The sequence below is a fragment of the Cucumis sativus genome, unplaced genomic scaffold (genome assembly GCF_000004075.3).
Source record: "Cucumis sativus cultivar 9930 unplaced genomic scaffold, Cucumber_9930_V3 scaffold143, whole genome shotgun sequence".
Classification (NCBI taxonomy): domain Eukaryota; kingdom Viridiplantae; phylum Streptophyta; class Magnoliopsida; order Cucurbitales; family Cucurbitaceae; genus Cucumis; species Cucumis sativus.
Window position 1 is genome coordinate 23,349 of NW_022279544.1, and position 6,000 is coordinate 29,348.

Here is a 6,000-nt window from a genome sequence, read left to right on the forward strand (position 1 = left end):
AGCGTGAAGACACGGTGGGTGGGCAGAAAAAAATGTAAAAGAATGGCAGGACTGGTAAACGGCGCGCGGCGTGTGCATGAGCAAACGCACAGCGTGAAGACACGGTGGGTGGGAGAAAGAAATAAAATGGAAGGATTAAAGAAAATAGTTATAAAAAAGGGGTGCAACACGAGGACTTCCCAAGTGGTCACCCAACTTAGTACTACTCTCGCCCAAGCACGCTTAACTGCGGAGTTCTGATGGGATCCGGTGCATTAGTGCTGGTATGATCGCACCCGTCATGGGATGCGCAGAAAATGCATGTAAGCCATGTCGGGCAGAATCACCCAGGCAGGCTCGACTGGTCGCAACGGCCACCGGCGCCGCGCGCGAGCGTGTGCATGAGCAAACGCACAGCGTGAAGACACGGTGGGTGGGAGAAAGAAATAAAATGGAAGGATTAAAGAAAATAGTTATAAAAAAGGGGTGCAACACGAGGACTTCCCAAGTGGTCACCCAACTTAGTACTACTCTCGCCCAAGCACGCTTAACTGCGGAGTTCTGATGGGATCCGGTGCATTAGTGCTGGTATGATCGCACCCGTCATGGGATGCGCAGAAAATGCATGTAAGCCATGTTGGGCAGAATCACCCAGGCAGGCTCGACTGGTCGCAACGGCCACCGGCGCCCGCGCGAGCGTGTGCATGAGCAAACGCACAGCGTGAAGACACGGTGGGTGGGAGAAAGAAATAAAATGGAAGGATTAAAGAAAATAGTTATAAAAAAGGGGTGCAACACGAGGACTTCCCAAGTGGTCACCCAACTTAGTACTACTCTCGCCCAAGCACGCTTAACTGCGGAGTTCTGATGGGATCCGGTGCATTAGTGCTGGTATGATCGCACCCGTCATGGGATGCGCAGAAAATGCATGTAAGCCATGTCGGGCAGAATCACCCAGGCAGGCTCGACTGGTCGCAACGGCCACCGGCGCCCGCGCGAGCGTGTGCATGAGCAAACGCACAGCGTGAAGACACGGTGGGTGGGAGAAAGAAATAAAATGGAAGGATTAAAGAAAATAGTTATAAAAAAGGGGTGCAACACGAGGACTTCCCAAGTGGTCACCCAACTTAGTACTACTCTCGCCCAAGCACGCTTAACTGCGGAGTTCTGATGGGATCCGGTGCATTAGTGCTGGTATGATCGCACCCGTCATGGGATGCGCAGAAAATGCATGTAAGCCATGTCGGGCAGAATCACCCAGGCAGGCTCGACTGGTCGCAACGGCCACCGGCGCCCGCGCGAGCGTGTGCATGAGCAAACGCACAGCGTGAAGACACGGTGGGTGGGAGAAAGAAATAAAATGGAAGGATTAAAGAAAATAGTTATAAAAAGGGGTGCAACACGAGGACTTCCCAAGTGGTCACCCAACTTAGTACTACTCTCGCCCAAGCACGCTTAACTGCGGAGTTCTGATGGGATCCGGTGCATTAGTGCTGGTATGATCGCACCCGTCATGGGATGCGCAGAAAATGCATGTAAGCCATGTCGGGCAGAATCACCAGGCAGGCTCGACTGGTCGCAACGGCCACCGGCGCCCGCGCGAGCGTGTGCATGAGCAAACGCACGCGCGCAGAAGACACGGTGGGTGGGAGAAAGAAATAAAATGGAAGGATTAAAGAAAATAGTTATAAAAAAGGGGTGCAACACGAGGACTTCCCAAGTGGTCACCCAACTTAGTACTACTCTCGCCCAAGCACGCTTAACTGCGGAGTTCTGATGGGATCCGGTGCATTAGTGCTGGTATGATCGCACCCGTCATGGGATGCGCAGAAAATGCATGTAAGCCATGTCGGGCAGAATCACCCAGGCAGGCTCGACTGGTCGCAACGGCCACCGGCGCCCGCGCGAGCGTGTGCATGAGCAAACGCACAGCGTGAAGACACGGTGGGTGGGAGAAAGAAATAAAATGGAAGGATTAAAGAAAATAGTTATAAAAAAGGGGTGCAACACGAGGACTTCCCAAGTGGTCACCCAACTTAGTACTACTCTCGCCCAAGCACGCTTAACTGCGGAGTTCTGATGGGATCCGGTGCATTAGTGCTGGTATGATCGCACCCGTCATGGGATGCGCAGAAAATGCATGTAAGCCATGTCGGGCAGAATCACCCAGGCAGGCTCGACTGGTCGCAACGGCCACCGGCGCCCGCGCGAGCGTGTGCATGAGCAAACGCACAGCGTGAAGACACGGTGGGTGGGAGAAAGAAATAAAATGGAAGGATTAAAGAAAATAGTTATAAAAAAGGGGTGCAACACGAGGACTTCCCAAGTGGTCACCCAACTTAGTACTACTCTCGCCCAAGCACGCTTAACTGCGGAGTTCTGATGGGATCCGGTGCATTAGTGCTGGTATGATCGCACCCGTCATGGGATGCGCAGAAAATGCATGTAAGCCATGTCGGGCAGAATCACCCAGGCAGGCTCGACTGGTCGCAACGGCCACCGGCGCCCGCGCGAGCGTGTGCATGAGCAAACGCACAGCGTGAAGACACGGTGGGTGGGAGAAAGAAATAAAATGGAAGGATTAAAGAAAATAGTTATAAAAAAGGGGTGCAACACGAGGACTTCCCAAGTGGTCACCCAACTTAGTACTACTCTCGCCCAAGCACGCTTAACTGCGGAGTTCTGATGGGATCCGGTGCATTAGTGCTGGTATGATCGCACCCGTCATGGGATGCGCAGAAAATGCATGTAAGCCATGTCGGGCAGAATCACCCAGGCAGGCTCGACTGGTCGCAACGGCCACCGGCGCCCGCGCGAGCGTGTGCATGAGCAAACGCACAGCGTGAAGACACGGTGGGTGGGAGAAAGAAATAAAATGGAAGGATTAAAGAAAATAGTTATAAAAAAGGGGTGCAACACGAGGACTTCCCAAGTGGTCACCCAACTTAGTACTACTCTCGCCCAAGCACGCTTAACTGCGGAGTTCTGATGGGATCCGGTGCATTAGTGCTGGTATGATCGCACCCGTCATGGGATGCGCAGAAAATGCATGTAAGCCATGTCGGGCAGAATCACCCAGGCAGGCTCGACTGGTCGCAACGGCCACCGGCGCCCGCGCGAGCGTGTGCATGAGCAAACGCACAGCGTGAAGACACGGTGGGTGGGAGAAAGAAATAAAATGGAAGGATTAAAGAAAATAGTTATAAAAAAGGGGTGCAACACGAGGACTTCCCAAGTGGTCACCCAACTTAGTACTACTCTCGCCCAAGCACGCTTAACTGCGGAGTTCTGATGGGATCCGGTGCATTAGTGCTGGTATGATCGCACCCGTCATGGGATGCGCAGAAAATGCATGTAAGCCATGTCGGGCAGAATCACCCAGGCAGGCTCGACTGGTCGCAACGGCCACCGGCGCCCGCGCGAGCGTGTGCATGAGCAAACGCACAGCGTGAAGACACGGTGGGTGGGAGAAAGAAATAAAATGGAAGGATTAAAGAAAATAGTTATAAAAAAGGGGTGCAACACGAGGACTTCCCAAGTGGTCACCCAACTTAGTACTACTCTCGCCCAAGCACGCTTAACTGCGGAGTTCTGATGGGATCCGGTGCATTAGTGCTGGTATGATCGCACCCGTCATGGGATGCGCAGAAAATGCATGTAAGCCATGTCGGGCAGAATCACCCAGGCAGGCTCGACTGGTCGCAACGGCCACCGGCGCCCGCGCGAGCGTGTGCATGAGCAAACGCACAGCGTGAAGACACGGTGGGTGGGAGAAAGAAATAAAATGGAAGGATTAAAGAAAATAGTTATAAAAAAGGGGTGCAACACGAGGACTTCCCAAGTGGTCACCCAACTTAGTACTACTCTCGCCCAAGCACGCTTAACTGCGGAGTTCTGATGGGATCCGGTGCATTAGTGCTGGTATGATCGCACCCGTCATGGGATGCGCAGAAAATGCATGTAAGCCATGTCGGGCAGAATCACCCAGGCAGGCTCGACTGGTCGCAACGGCCACCGGCGCCCGCGCGAGCGTGTGCATGAGCAAACGCACAGCGTGAAGACACGGTGGGTGGGAGAAAGAAATAAAATGGAAGGATTAAAGAAAATAGTTATAAAAAAGGGGTGCAACACGAGGACTTCCCAAGTGGTCACCCAACTTAGTACTACTCTCGCCCAAGCACGCTTAACTGCGGAGTTCTGATGGGATCCGGTGCATTAGTGCTGGTATGATCGCACCCGTCATGGGATGCGCAGAAAATGCATGTAAGCCATGTCGGGCAGAATCACCCAGGCAGGCTCGACTGGTCGCAACGGCCACCGGCGCCCGCGCGAGCGTGTGCATGAGCAAACGCACAGCGTGAAGACACGGTGGGTGGGAGAAAGAAATAAAATGGAAGGATTAAAGAAAATAGTTATAAAAAAGGGGTGCAACACGAGGACTTCCCAAGTGGTCACCCAACTTAGTACTACTCTCGCCCAAGCACGCTTAACTGCGGAGTTCTGATGGGATCCGGTGCATTAGTGCTGGTATGATCGCACCCGTCATGGGATGCGCAGAAAATGCATGTAAGCCATGTCGGGCAGAATCACCCAGGCAGGCTCGACTGGTCGCAACGGCCACCGGCGCCCGCGCGAGCGTGTGCATGAGCAAACGCACAGCGTGAAGACACGGTGGGTGGGAGAAAGAAATAAAATGGAAGGATTAAAGAAAATAGTTATAAAAAAGGGGTGCAACACGAGGACTTCCCAAGTGGTCACCCAACTTAGTACTACTCTCGCCCAAGCACGCTTAACTGCGGAGTTCTGATGGGATCCGGTGCATTAGTGCTGGTATGATCGCACCCGTCATGGGATGCGCAGAAAATGCATGTAAGCCATGTCGGGCAGAATCACCCAGGCAGGCTCGACTGGTCGCAACGGCCACCGGCGCCCGCGCGAGCGTGTGCATGAGCAAACGCACAGCGTGAAGACACGGTGGGTGGGAGAAAGAAATAAAATGGAAGGATTAAAGAAAATAGTTATAAAAAAGGGGTGCAACACGAGGACTTCCCAAGTGGTCACCCAACTTAGTACTACTCTCGCCCAAGCACGCTTAACTGCGGAGTTCTGATGGGATCCGGTGCATTAGTGCTGGTATGATCGCACCCGTCATGGGATGCGCAGAAAATGCATGTAAGCCATGTCGGGCAGAATCACCCAGGCAGGCTCGACTGGTCGCAACGGCCACCGCGCCGCCGCGCGAGCGTGTGCATGAGCAAACGCACAGCGTGAAGACACGGTGGGTGGGAGAAAGAAATAAAATGGAAGGATTAAAGAAAATAGTTATAAAAAAGGGGTGCAACACGAGGACTTCCCAAGTGGTCACCAACTTAGTACTACTCTCGCCCAAGCACGCTTAACTGCGGAGTTCTGATGGGATCCGGTGCATTAGTGCTGGTATGATCGCACCCGTCATGGGATGCGCAGAAAATGCATGTAAGCCATGTCGGGCAGAATCACCCAGGCAGGCTCGACTGGTCGCAACGGCCACCGGCGCCCGCGCGAGCGTGTGCATGAGCAAAACGCACAGCGTGAAGACACGGTGGGTGGGAGAAAGAAATAAAATGGAAGGATTAAAGAAAATAGTTATAAAAAAGGGGTGCAACACGAGGACTTCCCAAGTGGTCACCCAACTTAGTACTACTCTCGCCCAAGCACGCTTAACTGCGGAGTTCTGATGGGATCCGGTGCATTAGTGCTGGTATGATCGCACCCGTCATGGGATGCGCAGAAAATGCATGTAAGCCATGTCGGGCAGAATCACCCAGGCAGGCTCGACTGGTCGCAACGGCCACCGGCGCCCGCGCGAGCGTGTGCATGAGCAAACGCACAGCGTGAAGACACGGTGGGTGGGAGAAAGAAATAAAATGGAAGGATTAAAGAAAATAGTTATAAAAAAGGGGTGCAACAGAGGACTTCCCAAGTGGTCACCAACTTAGTACTACTCCCGCCCAAGCACGCTTAACTGCGGAGTTCTGATGG

The 6,000-nt window shown here is 53.3% G+C and overlaps 19 non-coding genes across 19 annotated transcripts; all 19 read right to left on the reverse strand.

Moving 5' to 3' along the window:
• Nucleotides 1–158: 158 nt before the first annotated feature.
• LOC116405697 lies at nt 159–277 on the reverse strand. Its single transcript, XR_004218788.1, has one exon. It is a non-coding gene; the product is annotated as a 5S ribosomal RNA (ribosomal RNA).
• A 185-nt stretch (nt 278–462) lies between these two features.
• LOC116405698 lies at nt 463–581 on the reverse strand. Its single transcript, XR_004218789.1, has one exon. It is a non-coding gene; the product is annotated as a 5S ribosomal RNA (ribosomal RNA).
• A 184-nt stretch (nt 582–765) lies between these two features.
• On the reverse strand, nt 766–884 carry LOC116405699. The gene has a single exon (XR_004218790.1). It is a non-coding gene; the product is annotated as a 5S ribosomal RNA (ribosomal RNA).
• Nucleotides 885–1,068: 184 nt separating this feature from the next.
• Nucleotides 1,069–1,187, reverse strand: LOC116405700. Its single transcript, XR_004218791.1, has one exon. It is a non-coding gene; the product is annotated as a 5S ribosomal RNA (ribosomal RNA).
• A 183-nt stretch (nt 1,188–1,370) lies between these two features.
• On the reverse strand, nt 1,371–1,489 carry LOC116405701. Its single transcript, XR_004218792.1, has one exon. It is a non-coding gene; the product is annotated as a 5S ribosomal RNA (ribosomal RNA).
• Nucleotides 1,490–1,674: 185 nt separating this feature from the next.
• Nucleotides 1,675–1,793, reverse strand: LOC116405702. Its single transcript, XR_004218793.1, has one exon. It is a non-coding gene; the product is annotated as a 5S ribosomal RNA (ribosomal RNA).
• A 184-nt stretch (nt 1,794–1,977) lies between these two features.
• On the reverse strand, nt 1,978–2,096 carry LOC116405703. The gene has a single exon (XR_004218794.1). It is a non-coding gene; the product is annotated as a 5S ribosomal RNA (ribosomal RNA).
• Nucleotides 2,097–2,280: 184 nt separating this feature from the next.
• Nucleotides 2,281–2,399, reverse strand: LOC116405704. Its single transcript, XR_004218795.1, has one exon. It is a non-coding gene; the product is annotated as a 5S ribosomal RNA (ribosomal RNA).
• Nucleotides 2,400–2,583: 184 nt separating this feature from the next.
• Nucleotides 2,584–2,702, reverse strand: LOC116405705. Its single transcript, XR_004218796.1, has one exon. It is a non-coding gene; the product is annotated as a 5S ribosomal RNA (ribosomal RNA).
• Nucleotides 2,703–2,886: 184 nt separating this feature from the next.
• LOC116405707 lies at nt 2,887–3,005 on the reverse strand. Its single transcript, XR_004218798.1, has one exon. It is a non-coding gene; the product is annotated as a 5S ribosomal RNA (ribosomal RNA).
• A 184-nt stretch (nt 3,006–3,189) lies between these two features.
• Nucleotides 3,190–3,308, reverse strand: LOC116405708. The gene has a single exon (XR_004218799.1). It is a non-coding gene; the product is annotated as a 5S ribosomal RNA (ribosomal RNA).
• Nucleotides 3,309–3,492: 184 nt separating this feature from the next.
• LOC116405709 lies at nt 3,493–3,611 on the reverse strand. The gene has a single exon (XR_004218800.1). It is a non-coding gene; the product is annotated as a 5S ribosomal RNA (ribosomal RNA).
• Nucleotides 3,612–3,795: 184 nt separating this feature from the next.
• LOC116405710 lies at nt 3,796–3,914 on the reverse strand. The gene has a single exon (XR_004218801.1). It is a non-coding gene; the product is annotated as a 5S ribosomal RNA (ribosomal RNA).
• A 184-nt stretch (nt 3,915–4,098) lies between these two features.
• On the reverse strand, nt 4,099–4,217 carry LOC116405711. The gene has a single exon (XR_004218802.1). It is a non-coding gene; the product is annotated as a 5S ribosomal RNA (ribosomal RNA).
• A 184-nt stretch (nt 4,218–4,401) lies between these two features.
• On the reverse strand, nt 4,402–4,520 carry LOC116405712. Its single transcript, XR_004218803.1, has one exon. It is a non-coding gene; the product is annotated as a 5S ribosomal RNA (ribosomal RNA).
• Nucleotides 4,521–4,704: 184 nt separating this feature from the next.
• Nucleotides 4,705–4,823, reverse strand: LOC116405713. Its single transcript, XR_004218804.1, has one exon. It is a non-coding gene; the product is annotated as a 5S ribosomal RNA (ribosomal RNA).
• A 184-nt stretch (nt 4,824–5,007) lies between these two features.
• On the reverse strand, nt 5,008–5,126 carry LOC116405714. Its single transcript, XR_004218805.1, has one exon. It is a non-coding gene; the product is annotated as a 5S ribosomal RNA (ribosomal RNA).
• A 185-nt stretch (nt 5,127–5,311) lies between these two features.
• On the reverse strand, nt 5,312–5,429 carry LOC116405722. The gene has a single exon (XR_004218813.1). It is a non-coding gene; the product is annotated as a 5S ribosomal RNA (ribosomal RNA).
• Nucleotides 5,430–5,614: 185 nt separating this feature from the next.
• On the reverse strand, nt 5,615–5,733 carry LOC116405715. Its single transcript, XR_004218806.1, has one exon. It is a non-coding gene; the product is annotated as a 5S ribosomal RNA (ribosomal RNA).
• Between the last annotated feature and the right edge of the window lie 267 nt (nt 5,734–6,000).